At 38.0% G+C, this 22832-nt stretch overlaps 1 pseudogene across 1 annotated transcript; it reads right to left on the bottom strand.

Annotated features, from left to right (window-relative positions):
- Positions 1 to 915: 915 nt before the first annotated feature.
- Positions 916 to 3237, bottom strand: LOC309849297 (ATP-dependent RNA helicase DDX18-like; annotated as a pseudogene). Its single transcript has 2 exons — positions 3105 to 3237; positions 916 to 2845 (listed from the first exon to the last, which is right to left on the bottom strand). The product of its transcript is annotated as an ATP-dependent RNA helicase DDX18-like (transcript).
- Positions 3238 to 22832: the final 19595 nt, after the last annotated feature.

Below are 22832 nucleotides of genomic sequence, written 5' to 3' on the forward strand. Positions count from 1 at the left end.
TCCTCAAAAAAATGTTCTGCCTTCCTGAATACTCTGCAAAGAGTTCAACAAAATCCAAACCACTTGGAACAAAGTTGAATGAGCGGTATCATCATTATGTACCTTTTGCAAAAAGATACTTGCTAAGTTATTAAAGGGAGAATAACAGATTATTACACATATATTGGTATAAATAAGGCTCAAAAATCTCAGGTTCCACTGTTTCCAACAAATGTTAGGACTGTGAAGGGTGCTTTATTCAAATAACAATAACAAATAACCTACACTGTGGGCTCTTAAAAAAAAATTAGGAAAGGCTCACTGCTTTAAAATCTGGAGTATACAAAAACCAATGCCACCTTTAATGTAACATGCTTCCTAGCCACAGTAGCATTTTCAGGGGAGGTCAAGAACTATGGCTAAAGTCCAAGAAACAACCAAAACAACAACAAAAAACAAAAACAAAACCAAAAGCACTGAGATAATTTTCTGCATCACCAACCCCAGTGTACCAGGTCACTGCCTTCTGAGGCAGGCTGACCTGGGTAATGGACATTAAGAAGGACACGTGATGTAATGAGCACTGGGTATATAGAAGACTGATGAATCACCTAACTCCACCTCTGAAACCAGTAATATATTTTATGTTAATTACTTGATTTTAAATAAAAACATAAAAAAATCCCGCCCCCCAAGACAATGACAAATTTGGAGGCAAAAGATCTAAAATACTCTGTTGCCCAACAAAATCCAAAAAATACCTTGTTTTGCTCTTAACCAACCTAGAAAACTTGAACTCTGTTTTACATCCCCAAATAAGAGCAGTATCTCCTGGAAGTATCAGTGCCTGGAGCTTGCAACCATCAACTCATACTCCTGGTCCATCAGTCCTAATCCTGAAGCTATAATTCCTTTGTTAGAGAAAGGGGGAAAAGATCCATTTCAGGACAAAACTATTCGAGACAAAAGGAAGGTGTGTCTTCAGTGGGAGAACTTCCGGCTGTCAGAGGACTTCTTGCTAATGTGTTTGAAGATTTTGGACTTCTCGACTTTTTTGGCTTTCCAGTAGTGGAAGCCACCACCGCCTCCTCTCTTTTTAACCTTGCCGTCATTGCTGTTCATGTTCAGATCAACAAAAAGAGGCACCTTGAAACCAAACAAAAGAGCAACCTGAGGCAAATTTAAGTTATTAACATTGAAGATCTGTTTCAGAGAGTGGGAATCATATGCTCGAATGTAGGACTTATACCCTTCCTGGGATAACTTATGAAGGATAGTTCTTTTCAATCAATTTTTCAAGCTGAGACTGAATGTCAGAAATTTTGGACCAGGAAAACTGAAATTCACTTAATGGAACCTTGGATTGCTTCAAGTAACGAAGGAAACCCAATTCTTCAGGGTGTAAAATGAGCAAGGCATGCCCTCTCCCGTTTAGGCCTCTGGCTGTTCTTCCCACACGATGAATATATTCCTTGGGGTCATCTGGAGGGTCATACTGAACAATCCAGTCAACTTCAGGAATACCCAGCCCTCTCGCTGCCACGTCAGTACATAATAATATCCCTGAATCTGCATTGCAGAACTGGAAGAATGTGGTTGTATGCTTATTTTGCTTCTGCCTTCCATGAATGGCCAAGACAGGCAAATCAATGTAGTTCAGCAACTCATAGTGGTATTTCACGGACTTACAGGATGAAAAGAAGACCATCAGTTTCTTCTTCCAGTTCTTCTTAAGTAATGTAAAGAGGAGGAGTCTCTTTTCTGAAGGACAAACAACATAGCCCTTCTCAGGACCATCCATTGTTGCATTAGCTTTATCGTCATCAACACCAACATACAATGGCTCCTTTTTCAAAGAAATCCTTGCCACGTCCTCAACTTTTCGAGTCTGTGTGGCAGAAAAGAGCATGGTTTGCCTGCGTGTTGGCAGAAGTTTAATAATTTGTTTTAATTCCTCTTCAAACCCAACATCCAAGATACGATCAGCCTCATCAATAACCAGACACTGCAAATTGTATACATAAACTCTGGGGTATTCTGCATGTGGTCTAGAAGGCGGCCTGGGGTGGCCACGATTGAAAAAAAAACTCCCATTACCGAGTTTCTGTGCTTCAGCGGACCTGTTGCTGCTGCCCATTAACAAGCCGTATGTGTGAACATGGTGCGTCATTAACTCCTTAAGAACACCGAACGTCTGCACGGCCAGCTCCCTAGCAGGTGAGAGGGTAAGAACTCCAGTTCCGTTCCTGGGCATGAACTTTAACTTGAAACGAGTTCGACTGCAGGGTTGAGAAATGCCAGTGTTTTGCCACTGCCTGTTTTTGCGGCTGCTAGAAGATCCCTGCCTTCCAGAAGTGGTCTGATACTTTTATGCTGTATTTCAGTCATGTCTGTAAAACCCATTTCTTTTATTGCCCTGAGAGTGTTCTCACTGACAAGATCAGTAAGAGAAGCAAATGAAGTATCCTCAAAAGCACCTGTCAGTCCTAGGGGTAGGCTGGGCACTTCACTGTCCTCTTCCTGATCATCTGGCTTCTCCACACTGTTTTCTGTCCCTTCAGGAGCTTGGGTCCCTTCTTCAGAGTCCCCTTTGTCTTCAGTTTTCACTTTTTTGGTATCAGGCCCAGTATCATCCACAATTTTTCTCTTTTTCTTTTTCTTCTTTTTTGGTTCTGAATTGGGAGACTGTGTTGCTGCTTTTCTATTGCTTTTTATGGTAGATTTCTTTTCTTTTCTTTTCTTTTTTAATTTAACTTGTACAGTTTTCATTGTTTCTTTAGTTCTCGCTCCATTCTGGGCTTCTGAGGAGCCCAGATTCACAGACTGTTTCAGGGATTTTTTTTAACCTTCCCACCTCCTACTGGTTCTGCAGACATATGTCCATTTTGCCTTTCTTTCTTTCTTTCTTTCTTTCTTTCTTTCTTTCTTTCTTTCTTTCTTTCTTTCTTTTTTTAAGATTTTATTTATTTCTTTGGCAGAGACAGGTCACAAGTAGGCAGAGAGGCAGGCAGAGAGAGAGGAGGAAGCAGGCTCTCTGCGGAGCGGAGAGCCTAATGTGGGGCTTGATCCCAGAACCCTGGGATCATGACCTGAGCCGAAGGCAGAGGATTAACCCACTGAGCCACCCAGGGGCCCCCCATTTTGCGTTTCTGATAAGCTCACATCCAAGGCTCCCTGGAGCTTTAAGTTTTGCTGGCGCAATTTCAAGTTCCGTTTCTCGATCTTCTTGCGCGGGAGTTCCGTGGGTAGATGGGACATGCTATTGGTAAAGCGCCTCCACTGCGGCGCCACAACTCGGCTACCAGGTAGGAAACCTCCATTTTCTGAATCCTCCAAGGCAGCTTTGCAGGCAGAGAATCAAGAGAGCTTGCTGGGGACTTAACCTACAAGAATGTCAGGTTCCAGTGGCAACGAAGGAGCTTGTAGTTGCTCTTCTATGCAAAGCCTTTTTCACATGGAAAAAGAAAGCTTGGGTGGTGGTACTAGAAATGTGTGGCTCCAACTCAAAGGATCAGTGAGTGTCTTCGACCCTTCTGTGTACCCATAAACACGCTCTTTGATTCCCATTCAACTCAACAAATCTTTACTGAGCTCTTTCTATAATCAAAGTACTGTGTTGCATTCTGTGGAGGAAAGAGGTATAAGATACGGTGTGTCCTCCATTTACAGCTACCATTTGTAGGACCTGTTTCTATTTGCAGCTCCAAGCCTGTGGTTGTGTCTCTAACTTTTACCTAGAAAGAAACAGCCCAACACAACACAGATCTCTGCTTTATGCCTTTCCTTGCTTAGGAGGAGCTGTATTATGTGGATTTCCTTTTGTGATAAAGATATTTACCTGTCTCTTGAAGGCTTTATATCTTATAAGTGAATCCATTCAAGCCTCATTCAAACCAGAGTATCTGGTCAAAGAGGAAGTTAATTTTCACTCCACCAGAACGAATGGGGATCATCTCTGAAATATGACATAATGTAATTCCCCTTTTATAGAAGTTCCTTTCTTTCTTGGCTCTACCCCTTGCTGGGAGAGATCTTGAATGAGCTGCCTAACCCCCTGCACCTTGCTCCCTCATCTGTAACATGGGATAGTCCTAGCCCCTACCTCATAGGACTGTTGTGAGGCTTAAATGACAAAAGATAGAATCTTCATGGAACAATTCCTGGTACATAGTAAGCAACTAATAAAGGTTGGCCATCATTATCATTTTTAAATTACAGTAGTACCAACTGTAGTATTATCCTGTTAGTACGTCAGTAGACTCTTTAAAGGAGTATCCCAGAAGAGTGAAATAGTTCAGTATATTTCGCAGTAGCTCCTTAGTTGCCGGAATGCCACTAAAACATCGACCATACCATGTGCCTAAGAGAATAAAAGGACTGAACCGGAGTATGGAAGCTTCCATTTTAGCCCCAGTTCCCCCATGCATTTTCTGGCTAGCTTTGGGCAAGTTAATTTGTAGGACTGCCAAGTAAAATGTAGGATACCTAATTAAAAGTGAATTTCAGATAAATAACGAATTTGTAGTATAAGTATGTCTCATGCAAATGCTAAATAGTTACTCTTATTTTTGTGAAATTCAATTTGAACTGGGTATCCTGCCTTTAAATTGGATTTAACCTCTCTGAACTTCAACGTCTGCGTAAATCAAATTTCTGCATTTGATTAGGCCACTGTTTCCCTAACCTTGCAGAACACTATTTCTAGGGCATGGTTTTTAACTTAAAAAAAAAAGAAGAAGAAGAAGAAGAAGAAGAGGTCATTCTCCAATTAATTTGGGCAATGCAGAGGCTGTAACTTCCTTTCAAAACTTGCAAAATAGTATATTGAAGTATATGAAAATTCTAGCAGTAAATAAACCTGTTTAACTTTGTTCAACCATCATTTCCCTAAGGCAGTTATTCACAGAATAGTTCTTTAGCACCACTTAATACATCTAGCACACCTTTTGGGACATGACAGTGCAGGTGATACCTAAGGATCCTTCTGGCCCTAAACAGTTATGCCAGACTCCAAAACTGAAGGCCCAGAAATTATATAGTCTAAAGTGCCTCTGCCCTGAAGCAAATATAAGCGTTAACAACCTACTGAGGATAAAATGCTACCTATCCATTCAGCCCAAGTTTTTAAGTGGAACTCAGTACCTTGTCATGGTCAGAGCAGGTAATACCACCAGCAACTGAGAGAAAAGATCTCTTTTTTAGAAAATAAGGACTTTAAAAAACTTCCTAAAAGTTTTGTCATAAAATCAACATCCCATGACCTACTGCCACATACACCTTCAGTAGTTCTTCTATTGAACTGCTGACCATTTTTTTTTTTTTTTTTTTTTAGTGTGGAGTTAAATAGTATTAAGTATATTTATACTGTTGCATGACAGATCTCTAGAATGTTTTTTTCTTTCAAGAGTGAAACTCTATACTCACTAAACACTAATTCTCCTTCCCCTCTCCTCCACCCTTCACAACCACCTTTCTACTTTTTAATTTAAATGATTGTGACTATTTTAAATACTTCATATTAGTATAATCATAAAGTTTTTGCCCTTTTGTAATTGGTCCGTTTCACTAAGCATAACATCCTCAGGTTTATAGATCTTACAGAATAACAGAATTTCCTTCTTTTTAAAGACTGCATAATGCTCCATTGCATGTATATACAACATTTTCCTTATCCATCCACCTTTCAGTGGGCATGTGAATTGCTTCTAGCCCGTAGCCATAGTGAATAATGCTGCCATGAAAACAGATGTGCAAATATCTCTTCAAGATCCTGCTTTGAATTCTTTTGTATATATACCCAGAAGTGGGATTGCTGAATCATTAGGTGATTCTATTTTTAATTTTTTGGAGGAACCTCAATACTGTTTTACATAGTGGCTATACAATTTTGTATTCCCTCCAAGGGTGCAGAAGTGTCCCCATTTTTCCATATCCTTGCCAACATGTTATTTTCTGTTCAGGCCATCCTACCAGGTAGGAAGTAATATCTCATTGTGGTTTTGATTTGTATTTCTTTTATGATTAGTGCTGTTGAGTATCTTTTCATATAATTGTTGGCTAAGAGTCATAATCTTTTCTACTCCATTTATTCAGCTCCAGAACCACCACTCCAGGATGCCATTACCACCCCCTAGGGCCATGTTGTTTTGTTTCACCCTTATTTTGTGCAGAAGTGAAGTGATGTAAAATGTATCAAATACAGACACCTACATATTACTGAGCATTTTTGACTGCAGGGTCTAAGTGACAATGCATTCAGTTAGTACTGTTTAGGGAATGACTAAGGCCTCAGATGACTCTGCTTTCACCACTTTTGCCAAGAAAGTTAAACCGAACTCTGTCCTTGTTAAAACAACAGAAGTTGGGTGCTTGGGTGGCTCAGTTATTAAGTGGCTGCATTTGGCTCAGGTCATGATCCCAGGGTCCTGGATCCAGGTCCACATCAGGTTCCCTGCTAGGCAGGGAAGCCTGATTCTCCCTCTCTCATGACCCCCTGCTTGTGTTCTCTCTCTCTCTCTCTCTCTCTCTGTCTGTCTCTCTCTGTCAAATAAATAAATAAAATCTTTAAATAAATAAATAAATCTTTAAATAAATAAATAAATAAATAAAACAGAAGTTTAGGGGCACCTGGGTGGCTCAGTCAGTTAAGTGTCTGCCTTTGGCTCAGGTCATGATCCTAAGGTCCTGGGACCGAGTACCACATTGGGCTCCTTGCTCAGTGGAGAGCCTGCATCTTCCTCTGCCTGTTGCTCCCCTTGCCTGTGCTCTCTCTCTCTCCCCCTTACCTTCTCTGACAAATAAATTAACAAAATCTTTAAAAGAAGAAGGAGGAAGAAGGGGAGGAGGAGGAGAAATTTAAAAAACTGTGACCCATTTAGGCATGCTTAAGAGAAATTTTGAGAATTCTCAAAAAAATATTTATTTTATTAAACATCTAGAATGTATGGTGCCATGAACAAAAAACGGGAAAGTAAAGACCTCCCCAAATCCTCTCCTATATCAAAGCCATGAGAAAACTGGAAAAATTGTCAGAATTAACTTTTTTAGAACTTTAGAAATGAACCTGAGCTTACAGTGATCTAAGGAATCTTTGTCCATAACAGGGTTGAACCTCAGTAAGTATAGAGAGCTTTGTGACTTTTTTACTCATCCTCTTCCCATTATTCTCCCTCTCAATCTTCCTCGGATACATAGTAGCCTTGAAAACTAATAGCCCACAGTCCTGTTGAAACAGCAGCATTGTAGCCACTGGAAAGGGCAGAAAGTGGCTAGAGTTTCCTCAAACATTCACTTCCAGAGAATTGAAACTATTTGTCTAGGAATACCCTGGAAAACTCCACTCACAAGACTGCCTTTATTTGATCTGACTCACAGGTCACCTAAACAAACAGACTTTTTCTTAGGGCTATTTGTTAACAACAATTAGAGGTAAATAATGAATATTGCAGCTGCCTGAAGTAGTAGAAAACAGTTGTTGCAAACCATAGACTAAACATAAAATTTTAAAGGAAAAGTTGATATGTCCATAGATAACTTTGAAAACCTCCAACTTATTCCTGGAAATCTAGAAAGCCAGATGCATATGTGGAGTCCTGCACAAGCCCATGACTGTGCACATGCTCAGAGATTATCAGAGATGTTCCTAACTTCTCACCTCTGACTAAACTTGTGGCTCTGTAATAAGAAGGAAATAATGGCTAACGCAGAGTTCTCAAGTTCCTGGCTGAGTGTTTAAGATGTAATCCACCATGTGCACAGAGTCCCTCAGCAAATACTGGGAGACTTCCTGGTTAAAAATCTCTTTCTGATTGTTAACTGAACAGAGAAGAGACTTCAGTGGTTACACACAACAAAAACTACAGACTTTGTAAAATTTGTCCAGAAAAGTTACAAAACCAAACCCTATGAGGGAGAAGAATCTGATTTCCAGTGAACATACTATATTTTACAAAATATCCAATTTTCAACAAAATATTACAAGACAGGGGCACCTGAGTGGCTCCATTATGTGGGTGTCTGCCTTCAGTTCAGGTCATGATCCCAGGATCCTGGGACTGAGTTCCACATCAGGCTCCCTGCTCAGTGGGGAGCCTGCTAACCTCTCTCCCAATCCTCCACTTGTGCATGTTATCTCTTTCTCTCTCTCTCTCTCTCTATCAAATAAATAAATATAATCTTAGAAAACAAAATTACAAGACATGCAAAAAAATTTTTGAAAAAAAATAGAGCTGACACACAAGGGGAAAAAATAACCAAGAGAAAGTGTTCCTGAGGACAACCAGTAATTGGACATAGTAGTCATAGACTTTAAATCAGCTATTTTAAATATGGGGAAAAAACTAAGGAAATCATGTCTACAAAATTAAAGGTAAGTATGAGAATGGTGTCACAACAAATAGAGAATATCAATGAAGAGATAACAATTATAAAAATAAACTAAATAGAAATTCTGGAACTGAAAAATATAATATTAAAATGAAAAATTCACCAGGGGGATAGCTCAATACCAATTCTGAGCAAGCAGAAGAAAGAATCAGTGAACCCTAAGATAGGTCTATTGAGATTTTCCAGTCTCCATAATAGAAATAAAACAGAATTAAGAAAGAAAGGTCAGACTCAGAGATCATCAAGCATACCAACATATACATAAATTAAATCCCATATGCAGGGTTGGGGGGGAAGGAATAAAAAGACTATCTGAGACATAATTTCCCATATTTGATTTAAAAAAAAAAAAACCTTCATATTCAGAAGCTCACAAACTCCAAGTAGGATAAAGGGGAAAAAAAACAAAGAAACACTTAGTCACATCATAATAAAACTGGTAAACCATAAATAGAGAATCTTGAAAGCAATAAGGGAGAAGCATTTCATCAGATACAATGGATTCTCTATTGGAGGACATTCTAATCTTATCAGATTAGTAACTGATTTCAGAAACCATGAAAGCCAGAAGCAGTGGAATTATATATACAAAGTGTTATGGGGGAGAAAGTTTATTATCCAAGAATTCTATATCCAGCAAAACTATCCTTCAAAATATGAAGGGAAAATTAGGATATTTCTAATAAACAACTGAGATTATTTGTTACTAGCAGAGCCCTCGTAGAAGCAACACTAAAGAGAGTCCTTCAAACTAAAATAAAAGGCTAGCTTATAACTGAAATTCACATGAAGAAAATAGATGGCATTGGTAGAGGTAACTAAATACACAAGACAATAGAAATGCATTTTTTTCTTTATAACTCTCTTTTTTCTCCTAAATCATTTTTAGAAGTTTATTAAGTAATAATTATAAATCTATGTTGATGAGCATACATATGTAAATGTGTAATTTTTTGACAATAGAGACACAAAAGAAGGCAATAAGGAATAGAGCTATATAGGGGAGCAAAGTTTTGATATACTATTAAATTTAAGTTGGTATTAATCTGAACAAGATTGTTACAAATTAAGGTGCTAATTGTAATCCCCTATGTAACTGCTATAAAAATAACAAAGAATTGCAGAAGTAATTTTTAATTTTAAAAAATTTTATTTTTTTTAATTTATTTTTTCTAAATAAATAGAAAATATTTATTAAGCACACAAAAAAACAGTACTGGAAGAATAGAGGAACAATAAAGAAGACAAGAAACATAAAATGCAAACATCAATTGACAGATGTAAATCATACCTTATCAGTAATTAAATAAAAATGAGTAAACCTTCAAATTAAAAGATGATATGGGCATAATGGACAAAAAATGACCTAATTCAATGTTGTGTAGATTCAAAGACACAAAAGACTGAAAGTAAAAGGATGGAAAAAGATATGCCACACAAATGGTAAACCAAAGAGGGCAGGACTATTTATACTAATAACAGAAAAAATAGATTTTAAGACAAAAATTGTCTTAACAAACACCAATCCATAAAGTAAATACAGCATGTATAAACATGTATACACCTAAAAACAGAGTACCAGAATACATGAACCAAAAATAAAATTGAAGGAATAAATGGATAATTCAACAATAATAGTTGGAGGTTTTAATACACACTTTCAATAATATATAGAACAACTAGACATAAGAGTACAGCAGGAAATACAAATTTGAACACTATAATCCAAGTAAAACTCCACACAACAACAGTAGAATACACATTCTTCTGAAGTACAAATAGAAGGTTTTTCAGGATATACCATATGTTAGGCCGTAAAACACATCTCACTAAATTTACAAGGATTGAAATCCCATCAATATGTTTTTCAATCATAATAAAATGAAATTTGACATCAATGATTATAAGATATTTGGGAAATTCACAAGTATATGGAAACTGGGCACCATGTTTTTAAGTATTAAATGAGTCAAAGAAGAAATCACAGAAGAAGTGATTTCTTCTGTGAAGAAGAAGAAGTGAGAAAATACTTTGACATGAATTTTTTTAAAAATATATCAAAGCTTATATGATGCAGCTAAAGTAGCACTAAAAGGGAAATTTATAGTCATAAATATCTATTATGAAAAAAAGATCTCAAATCAATAAACTAATCTTATACTTTAAGAAATTTGAAAAATTAAAAAGATAACACCCTCCAAAAAGGGAAGAAAGAAATAATATATATTTGAGTGGAAATGAAATAGAAAAGGAAAAAATGGAGAAAATCAATGAAACTAAAAGTTGGTTCTTTGAAAAGATCAACAAAATTGATGAGCCTTTAGCTTAGACTTACCACAGAAAAAGAGAGGACTCCAATTTCAAAATCAAGAATGAAAAAGAAACCTTATGAAAATAAAATAAATGCTTGTTTATTTGTATAATTTGCCAACAAATTAAACACAAATTATTTTGTTCTAAGAAGACACAAACTAGTGAAACTGATTCAGAAAGAAATAAAAATAGAAAAAAAGAGAAAGCAAAACTAACCTAAAGAAGTAAAGAAATTGAGTTAGTAATGAAAAAACGTTCTATAAAAGTAAAGCCCAGCACAAGATAGCTTCAGTGGCAAATTCTACCAAAACTTTAAAGAAAAATTAACACCAACCCTTCACAGACTCTTCCAAAGAAAACACAAAAGAGAAGATAATGTTTCCTAACTCATTCCATGAAATCAGTGTTACCTTGACACCAACACCAGACATAACAAAAAAACAATAGACCAATATCTCCAATGAATATATATGTAAAAATTCTCAACAGAGTACTGACACAATCAACTCAGCAATATAAAAAGAAAAGTGATTATACAAAGCAACTAACTGGAATTTATCCCTGAAGTGCAAGATTGGTTCAACGTACCATAATCAATCAATGTCATCCTCCACTTTAATAGAAAGACAAAACAAAACAAAAATCACATGATCAATTGACACATAAAAAGCATTTGAACAAATCCACGATTAAAAAAAAAAAATCATGTTCAAATACTCAACAAACCGTGCGGGAAAGGAACTTCCTCAACTTGATACACAGCATCTAAGAAAAGCCCACAGTGAACATCAGACTTAATGCTGAAAGCCTGAAAGCTTTCCTAAAATATCAGGAAAGAGACATTTCTAGACAGTTCTAGAAAACTTTCTGGACATTTCAAGATTATATTGGATGTTCTCACCAGGGTAATTAGTGAAGAAAAGGAAATAAAAGGCATCCAGAGGTGGAAGGAAGAAGTAAATCTATCTCCATTTGCTGATGACATGATTTTGTAAACAGAAAATTCTAAGGAATCCACAAATATTTATTAGAGCTAATAAACCAGTTCAGCAAGTTTCCAGGATATAAGACCAATTGAGAAACATCAATTGTATTTTCCTATATTCTAGCAATGAACAATTGGGAAATGGAATTAAGAAAATTTCATTTACAACAGCATCGAAGAGAATAAAATTCTTAGAATAAATTTTTAAAAATAAGTGTAAGACTTGTATGCTGACAAACACAAAACACCATTGAAAGTAATTAAAGAAGATATAAATAACTAGAAAGATAGCCAGTGTTCATGCACTGGAAAATTTAAAACAATTAAGATAGCAATATTCTCTGAATTAATCTACAGATTTCAAAGTCTTTATTTCTATGAAAATCCCAAAAGTTTTATTTCCAAAAATTGACAAACTAATGCTAAAGTTCATATGGACCTTCAAGGGACTCAGAATAACTAAAATAACCAGAAAAAGAAGAACAAAGTTGGAAGACTCATATTTCCCAATTTGAAAGCCTTGTACTGAAGCCAGTGAGCACATGAAAAGATATTCAACATCATTAGTCATTAGAGAAATGCAGATCTAAACCATAACATAACACTTCACACCCACTAGGATAGCTTTAATCAAAAAGACAGTATATATGTATTGGTGAGGGTAAGGACAAACTGGAAGCCTCATACAATGCTAGTGAAAATATAAAATGACAGTCAATTTAAAAAGAGTTGACAGTTCCTCAAAAAGTTAAGTACAGGGGCACCTGTGTGGTTCAGTCAGTTAAGCCTCTGACTCTTCTTTTTGGCTCAGGTCATGATCTCAGGGTCATGAAACTGAACCCTCTCCAGCTCTGCACTGAGCATGAAGTCTGCTTAAGATTATCTCCCTCCCTCTCCTTCTGCCCTTCCCCCATACCCCTTTCCCCCACACTGCTCATGCACATGCATGCACATGCTCCCTTGCTGTCCAAAAGAAAAAAAAGTTAAGTACAGAGTAAATATGACTCAGCAATTCCATATCCAGGTATATACCCAAGAGCACCAAAAACACATGTCCACAAAAATTTATATGTGAATATTCATAACAGAATTAATTATGATAGCAAAAAGTGGACAGACAACCCAAATGTCTGTTATTAATGAGTAGATAAATGAAATGTGAAATATTCGAACAATGGAATATTGTTCAGTCATAAAAGGAATGTTATCCTTTTATGTTAATGTTAATCTTCTTCACATTTTAAAATATCTGGATCACGGGGGGAAGTCAAGATGGTGGAGAAGTAGCAGGCGGAGACTACATCAGATAGCAGGAGATCAGCTAGATAGCTTATCTAATTGCAAACACCTACAAATCCAATGGGAGATCGAAGAGAAAAAGAACAGCAATTCTAGAAACAGAAAATCAACCACTTCTGAAAGGTACGGCACAGAAGTGAATCCAAAGCGACGGGAAGATAGACCGTGGTGGGAGGGGCCGACTCCTGGCAAGCGGCGGAGCAACAGAGCACTAAATCAGGACTTTTAAAAGTCTGTTCCCCTGAGGGACATTGCTCCAGAGGCTAAACTGGGGTGAAGCCCACATGGGGTCAGCATGGCCTCCAGGTCCCGCAGGGTCACAGAAGGATCCAGGGTATCTGAGTGTCACAGAGCTTGCAGGTATTAGAATGGGGAAGCCAGCTACAGAGACAGAGGAGTGAGCTCTCCGCTCAGGGTTACCTTGAACCAGTTGCAGGCTCGGTGAGCTCGGAGTGCAGCCAGAAGCCAGGTAACTGGAGTAATAGGACACTATTCTCTGAGGGCGCACTGAGGAGTGGGCCCCAGAGCTCTTGGCTCCTCCAGGCCAGAGACTCGGAGGCCGCCATTTTCATTCCTGTCCTCTGGAACTCTACGGAAAGCATTCAGGGAACAAAAGCTCCTGAAAGTGAACCCGAGTTGATTATTCAGCCTGGCCCTTGGTAAGGGCGGTGCAATTCCGACTGGGACAAAGACACTTGAGAATCACTACACCAGGCTCCTCCCCCAGAAGATCAATAAGAAATCCAGCCAGGACCAAGGTCACCTACCAAGGAATACAGGTTCAATACCAAGGAGAGCAGTGGAATTCCAGAAGAGGAGAAAGCAAAGTGCAGAACTCATAGCTTTCTCCCCATGATTCTTTAGTCATGCAGTTAATTTAAATTTTTTTAAAATTTTTTTTTTACTTCTTATGCTAATTTTATATAACTTTTACCCTTTTCTTTTTTAACGTTCTTTAACTAGTTTATCTAATGTATATATATATTTTTTTTTTCTTTATTTGTTTTCTTTTTTTTAATTGTTTCTTTTTTTTTTTTTCCTGAACCTCTCTTTATCCCCTCTCTGTCCCCCATGATTTGGGATCTCTTCTGATTTGGTTAAAGCGTATTTTCCTGGGGTCTTTGCCACCCTTTTAGTATTTTACTTGCTCCTTCATATACTCTTATCTGGACAAAATGACAAGGCGGGAAAATTTACCACAAAAAAAAGAACAAGAGGCCGTATCAAAGGCTAGGGACCTAATCAATACAGACATTGGTAATATGTCAGATCTAGAGTTCAGAATGACGATTCTTAAGGTTCTAGCCAGGCTTGACAAAGGCATGGAAGATATTAGAGAAACCCTCTCGGGAGATATAAAAGCCCTTTCTGGAAAAATAAAAGAACTAAAATCTAACCAAGTTGAAATAAAAAAACCTATTAATGAGATGTAATAAAAAATGGAGGCTCTCACTGCTAGGATAAATGAGGCAGAAGAAAGAATTAGAGATATAGAAGACCAAATGACAGAGAGTAAAGAAGCTGAGCAAAAGAGGGACAAACAGCTACTGGACCACGAGGGGAGAATTCGAGAGATAAGTGACACCATAAGAAGAAACAACAGTAGAATAATTGGGATTCCAGAAGAAGAAGAAAGAGAGAGGGGAGCAGAAGGTACATTGGAGAGAATTATTGGAGAGAATTTCCCCAATATCGCAAGGGAACAAGCATCAAAATCCAAGAGGTGCAGAGAACCCCCCTCAAAATCAATAAGAATAGGCCCACACCCCATCACCTAATAGTAAAATTTACAAGTCTTAGTGACAAAGAGAAAATCCTGAGAGCAGCCCGGGAAAAGAAGTCTATAACGTACAATGGTAAAAATATTAGACTGGCAGCAGACTTATCCACAGAGACCTGGCAGGCCAGAAAGAGCTGGCATGATATATTCAGAACACTAAACAAGAAAAACATGCAGCCAAGAATACTATATCCAGCTAGGCTATCATTGAAAATAGAAGGAGAGATTAAAAGCTTCTAGGACAAACAAAAACTGAAAGAATTTGCAAACACCAAACCAGCTCTACAGGAAATATTGAAAGGGGTCCTCTAAGCAGAGAGAGCCTAAAAGTAGTAGATCAGAAAGGAATGGAGACAATATACAGTAACAGTTACATTACAGGCAATACAATGTCACTAAATTCATATCTCTCAATAGTTTCCCTGAATGTTAATGGGCTAAATGCCCCAATCAAAAGACACAAGGTATCAGAACGGATAAAAAGACAAAACCCATCTATATGTTGCCTACAAGAAACTCATTTTAAACCCAAAGACACCTCCAGATTTAAAGTGGGGGGTGGAAAAGAATTTACCATGCTAATGGACATCAGAAGAAAGCAGGAGTGGCAATCCTTATATCAGATCAATTAGATTTTAAGCCAAAGACTATAATAAGAGATGGGGAAGGACACTATATCATACTCAAAGGATCTGTCCAACAAGAAGATCTAATAATTTTAAATATCTATGCCCCTAACGTGGGAGCAGCCAACTATATAAACCAATTAATAACAAAATCAAAGAAACAAATCAACAATAATACAATAATAGTAGGGGAATTTAACACTCCCCTCACTGAAATGGACAGATAATCCAAGCAAAAGATCCACAAGGAAATAAAGGCCTTAAATGACACACTGGACCAGATGGACATCACAGATATATTCAGAACATTTCATCCCAAAGCAACAGAATACACATTCTTCTCTAGTGCACATGGAACATTCTCCAGAATAGATCACATCCTCGGTCCTAAATCAGGCCTCAACGGGTATCAAAAGATTGGGATTGTTCCCTGCATATTTTCAGACCACAATGCTCTAAAGCTAGAACTCAATCACAAGAGGAAATTTGGAAAGAACCCAAATACATGGAGATTAAACAGCATCCTTCTAAAGAATGAATTGGTCAACCAGGAAATTAAAGAAGAATTGAAAAAATTCATGGAAACAAATGATAATGAAAACACAATGATTCAAAATCTGTGGGACACAACAAAGGCAGTCCTGAGAGGAAAATATATAGCGGTTCAAGCCTTTCTCAAGAAACAAGAAAGGTCTCAGGTACACAACCTAACCATACACCTAACAGAGTTGAAGAAAGAACAAGAAAGAAACCCTAAGCGCAGCAGGAGAAGAGAAATCATAAAGATGAGAGCAGAAATCAATGAAATAGAAACCAAAAAAAACAATAGAACAAATCAACGAAACTAGAAGCTGGTTCTTTGAAAGAATTAATAGAATTGATAATGATAAACCCCTGGCCCGACTTATCAAAAAGAAAAGAGAAAGGACCCAAATAAATAAAATCATGAATGAAAGAGGAGAGAACACAACTAACACCAAAGAAATACAAACTATTATAAGAACATACTATGAGCAACTCTACGCCAATAAATTTGACAATCTGGAAGAAATGGATGCATTCCTAGAAACATATAAACTACCACAACTGAACCAGGAAGAAATAGAAAGCCTGAACAGACCCATAACCAGTAAGGAGATTGAAACAGTCATTAAAAATCTCCAAACAAACAAAAGCCCAGGGCCAGACGGCTTCCCGGGGGAATTCTACCAAACATTTAAAGAACTAATTCCTATTCTCCTTAAACTGTTCCAAAAAATAGAAATGGAAGGAAAACTTCCAAACTCATTTTATGAGGCCAGCACACCTTGATCCCAAAACCAGACAAGGATCCCATCAAAAAAGAGAGCTATAGACCAATATCCTTGATGAACACAGATGCGAAAATTCTCACCAAAATACTAGCCAATAGGATCCAACAGTACATTCAAAGGATTATTCACCATGACCAAGTGGGATTTATTCCAGGGCTGCAAGTTTGGTTCAACATCCACAAATCAACCAATGTGATACAACACATTAATAAAAGAAAGAACAAGAACCATGTGATACTCTCAATAGATGCTGAAAAAGCATTTGACAAAGTACAGCATCCCTTCCTAATCAAAAACTCTTCAAAGTGTAGGAATAGAGAGCACATACCTCAATATTATCAAAGCCATCTATGAAAAACCCACTGCATATATAATTCTCAATGGAGAAAAATTGAAAGCTTTTCCGCTAAGGTCAGGAACACGGCAGGGATGTCCATTATCACCACTGCTATTCAACATAGGACTAGAAATCCTAGCCTCAGCAATCAGACAACAAAAGGAAATTAAAGGCATCCAAATCGGCAAAGAAGAAGTGAAACTAACACTCTTCACAGATGATAGGATACTATATGTGGAAAACCAAGAAGACTCCACTCCAAAACTGTTAGAACTTATACAGGAATTCAGTAAAGTGTCAGGATATAAAATCAATGCACAGAAATCAGTTGCATTTCTCTACACCAACAGCAAGACAGAAGAAAGAGAAATTAAGGAGTCAATCCCATTTACAATTGCACCCAAAACCATAAGATACCTAGGAATAAACCTAACCAAAGAGGCACAGAATCTATACTCAGAAAACTATAAAGTACTCATGAAAGAAATTGAGGAAGACACAAAGAAATGGAAAAATGTTCCATGCTCCTGGATTGGAAGGATAAATATTGTGAAAATGTCTATGCTACCTAAAGCAATCTACACATTTAATGCAATTCCTATCAAAATACCATCCATCTTTTTCAAAGAAATGGAACAAATAATTCTAAAATTTATATGGAACCAGAAAAGACCTCGAATAGACAAAGGGATATTGAAAAAGAAAGCCAACGTTGGTGGCATCACAATTCTGGACTTCAAGCTCTATTACAAAGCTGTCATCATCAAGACAGAATGGTACTGGCACAAAAACAGACACATAGATCAATGGAACTGAATAGAGAGCCCAGAAATAGACCCTCAACTCTATGGTCAACTAATCTTCGACAAAGCAGGAAAGAATGTCCAATGGAAAAAAGACAGCCTCTTCAATAAATGGTGTTGGGAAAATTAGACAGCCACATGCAGAAAAATGAAATTGGATCATTTCCCTACACCACACACGAAAATAGACTTAAAATGGATGAAGGACCTCAATGTGAGAAAGGAATCCATCAAAATCCTTGAGGAGAACACAGGCAGCAACCTCTTCGGTGTCAGCCACAGCAACATCTTCCTAGGAACATCACCAAAGGCAAGGGATGCAAGGGCAAAAATGAACTATTGGGATTTTGTCAAGATCAGAAGATTTTGCACAGCAAAGGAAACAGTTAACAAAACCAAAAGACAACTGACAGAATGGGAGAAGATATTTGCAAACAACATATCAGATAAAGGGCTAGTGTCCAAAATCTATAAAGAACAAACTCAACACTCAAAGAACAAATAATCCAATCAGGATATGGGCAGAAGACGTGAACAGACATTTCTGCAAAGAAGACATCCAGATGGCCAACAGACACATGAAAAACTGCTCCATATCACTCAGCATCAGGGAAATACAAATCAAAACCACAATGAGATACCACCTCACACCAGTCAGAATGGCTAAAATCAACAAGTCAGGAAATGACAGATGCTGGCGAGGATGTGGAGAAAGGGGAACCCTCCTACACTGTTGGTGGGAATGCAAGCTGGTGCAACCACTCTGGAAAACAGCATGGAGGTTCCTCAAAAAGTTGAAAATAGAGCTACCCTATGACCCAGCAATTGCACTACTGGGTATTTACCCTAAAGATACAAACGTAGTGATCCGAAGGGGCACATGCACCTGAATTTTTATAGCAGCAATATCTACAATAGCAAACTATGGAAAGAACCTAGATGTCCATCAACAGATGAATGGGTCAAGAAGATGTGGTATATATACCCAATGGAATACTATGCAGCCATCAAAAGAAATGAAATCTTACCATTTGCGACAACGTGGATTGAACTGCTTAGCAAAATAAGTTAATTGGAGAAAGACAACTACCATATGATCTCCCTAATATGAGGAAGTGGAGATGCAACATGGGGGAGTTGAGGGGGTAGGAGAAGAACAAATGAAACAGGATGGGACTGGGAGGGAGACAAACCATAAGTGACTCTTAATCTCACAAAACAAACTGAGGGTTGCTAGGGGGAGAGGGGTTGGGAGAAGGGGGTTGGGGTTATGGACATTGGGGAAGGTATGTGCTATGGTGAGTGCTGTGAAGTGTATAAACCTGGCGATTCACAGACCTGTACCCCTAGGGATAAAAATATATTATATGTTTATAAAAGATTTAAAAAATTTTTTTAAAAACCAAAAAAAATTAAAATAAATTCTTTTTTCTTTCCAAAAAAAAAAAAAAAATGATCTGGATCACAAAGAAAAGTGATGAAAATAACTAAAACTGAAAAAAAAATGAAGTTCTGATACATGTTACAACAGGGATTATAACCTTGAAAACATTATGCTAAGTGAAAGAAACCAGACAGAAAAGACAGCATATAGTATGATTCCATTTAAATGAAATATCCAAATAGGCAAATCCGTAGGCACAGAAAGTAACTTAGTGTTTACCAGGCACTGGACAAGGGGATGATGGGAAGTCATTGGTAATGGTTATGAGGTTTCTTTGGGAATGGTGGAAATGTTAGAGAATTAGATATTAAACAGTTGAACCATTTTGTGAATATACTAAACACACATATACATGCACACATTGAATTTTACACTTCAAATCAATGACTCATGTATGTGAATTACATCACAATTTTTACAAAAAGACTAGAACTTGACACATCATTCCAAGAGTTTGCTCCTAAGACAAGTAACAGGTAGAGAGCAGATCAAGATCAAGAACAGAACTTTTTGGAAGATGAGGAAAATCAGAAATAAGCAGTAGGAGGCCAACCCGCCATAATTTTTTAGGTGAGCAGCAGGGGGAGCCCTTGATAGCAAAGAAAATTACAAAAATAATATTTATGTTTCTGATCATAAAGTTAATACATTCTTTCAGCAGAAAATCTGGGGAAGTACCAAATAAAGATAATTTTTAAAATCACCATTAATTCCACTATCCTGAGAGACACTAACACTTTATTTGTGCAAATCCTTCCAGTCTTTTTTCTGTTTGTACTTCTGTATATATACATATATATAACCAAACGCATTTTTTTTAACAGAAGGTAAAAGCATATTGCATGTGTAGCTTTGAATCCTATTTATTTCACTTTACATTAATTTTTTACATTTTTATGGTCTTAAATATTTTTCAAAACATAATTCTTATTGCCTACAGATGAATTATAATAAAATAAACCTACTTTTGAATTTTTTTTCTGTTATAACACTGCAGTAAACATCCTTGTACCTAGATCTTTAAACTCCTTGAAAATTTTCTAAGGAGAGATTCCTAGAAGAGGAATTATCATGTAAAATATTACCCATGGCTTTAAGTCTTTGGATATACACTGCCACATTTCCAACCAGAAAAATTCAAATATCTTTACATTTCCCCTGAACAGTGTATAATACGTTTTTTCCTGAAGTTTCTTCTAAATATGTAATCATCTGTTTCATTGTTTAAAACATTTGCCAATTTAATAGACAGAGTTGGTGTCTTCCTTTAATTAATTATTTTTAAATAGTTATAATTTACATATGGTAGAATTCCTCCTTTTTAGGACATAGTTCTATGAATTTTGACAAACATATACAATCAAATAACCACCACCTCAAACAAGACCGGTTATTTCTAATATTGAGAAATTATGTGCTTCTTGAAATCAGTCTCCTTATTCTTACTCTTAACCCCTGGGCACCTCTGAACGTTTTCTGTCCCTATATGTTCTCCATAGCATTTTTATTTCTCAAGCTTCCAAATGGAACTAAAGCCAGCCATTAGCAACTAGCAACTAGCTGCTGCTGTTTCTAATGTCCTCCGCTGCTCCTTCAAAAGCCATGTTTTCTTTGCTGACGACCAACAGATCAGTCTCCATGTCAGCAAACCTGAACTCCAGCTCCAGACACAGGGAAATTCCTCCCGTGAAACTTGGCCTGACTTCAGTCGGGCCGACATGCCCAGGCAAGCCTGACAAGGTAGAGGAGCCAGCAGGAAGGGCGGCCCCCATGGCATGGAGTACCAATGACACACGTATGTGCATGTGTGTGGGGGGGTATGCACACACACAGGCATCGCAGAGTCCCAACATATTTTTACAGGTTTTATACATCTCCAGTGTCAGTAACACACTGGAGAGGAGATAAGCCAGCAAGTTCTGAGAAATGATCCTCTCCGAACCTTTCCTCTCTGTCATCTGACTACTGAATAGTGTGAGCATGTGGTCTGCGGGCAAGGACTGGAAGGTCTGGGGAGGGATGGCCCCTACTGAGTCAAAATGCAACATCAACACCTTGGGGGAGATCCAAGGCCTGAGAACAAATTTCAGAAACATATAAGGCGCCAAAGAAATGTGCCTTTAAGCATAAGGTCTGGAGCAGCTAGGAAGGTTTCTCATTTTCATCATTTCTTTTAACATCCATGTTCTCCTGTGATCCCTCTCTTCCCGCTGCCACACATACATGGCGTGGGCCACTTTCCTGGTTCGCTTAAATACTGTTGTAAAGAAACCTATCTGTGGTTTTATGTTACCCCGTCGGAGTGCTGTCTGTGAATACAGAACATAAAAGGGGATAAATTGCCTAACTTAATCTACCCTTGAGGCTTGCCACATTGAAAAGATAGAGCACGGAACTCGGGTCTGCCCTGGAACAGCTGGAAGACTAAGAGGTTGCAGTGTTTAAGGAAAACTCTTGAGTCTCACCCGATGCAGAAAACTCTCCGAACTACCGCTGTACCTATATAGAACATTTTATCTTTGTCAAGGCCCCTCAACATGTATGATTAATAATGAGTCCTGGAAGAACATTTGTAGCTCTTATCAATTCTTATCCTGGAGACAAGTGAGAAGGAAGGTGGGAGAACAGGGCATTTGGTCAGCTTAAATTCAAACCCACAGACACGCAGACTTCATAATCCGCCTTGGTCTGGAGTTGATCACTAAAGGCTACTAGCTCAAGCACAAAATACCTGAACTGCATGTCACACAAAGAAGTTGCCTTATTTATCTCATGAGTTTTGTTTTGTTTTGTTTTGTTTCTTTACTATGCCCTGGTTACTGGTTTATCAATTAGACATTTATTTAGCAGTCCACATAGAGCGGGGCACGACATCTTTTTGGTTTTTTTTTTTTTTTTTTTTTTTTTTTAAACTTGCATAAGGAAAAGTTAAAATGGAGAACCTTCTTACTGGCTAACTTGGTCCTTCATTGAGAAAGGCCCCTGCCACTTCACTTAGTCCAGCTTTCCCGAAGTGGGTGCCATGAGGGCTCCTGGTTTGTCAATCACTAATTTAAATGGTGTTTCACTGCATCTACACCAGGTCTGTCTCTCTGCCTCTCTACACACAGGTCTGCTGTTTGTGGCTGGCACTGTGGACTCACTTGAATCTGTGGCTCGACCTACAGGAACAAATTGCAGCGCTGGAAGCAAACGATGGACATTTTCATCACCAGCCTTCTCTTCTCACAGGTACCTACTAAGCCCTGGGCTACAAATGTTCACCAGTAGGAGAAAGGCTCTGGTTCACGGTGCCATGAGATTCCAGTGATGCCTTGGGCATCGCCTGCCAGTCCCCAGCCATCTCCCATGTGCAATGTGCCAGCCTGGTGATGCTGAGTTGACACCATGATGAATAACCAAGTCTCTTCCCACGAGAGTTCTGGAGCCGTCCGTACTCTGTCTTCTCCTGGGCTCCAGCTTAGTATGGTCTAGGTGAGGGAGTCAGGGCGAGCGGACCAGGGGCTGCTGCTGGTTGATAATGGTAATGAGTCAAATGCGGCATTTGCTTCATAGTGGCTCCCCTCTA

The sequence above is a fragment of the Mustela nivalis genome (assembly GCF_964662115.1).
Source record: "Mustela nivalis genome assembly, chromosome: 15".
Taxonomy (NCBI): Eukaryota; Metazoa; Chordata; class Mammalia; order Carnivora; family Mustelidae; genus Mustela; species Mustela nivalis.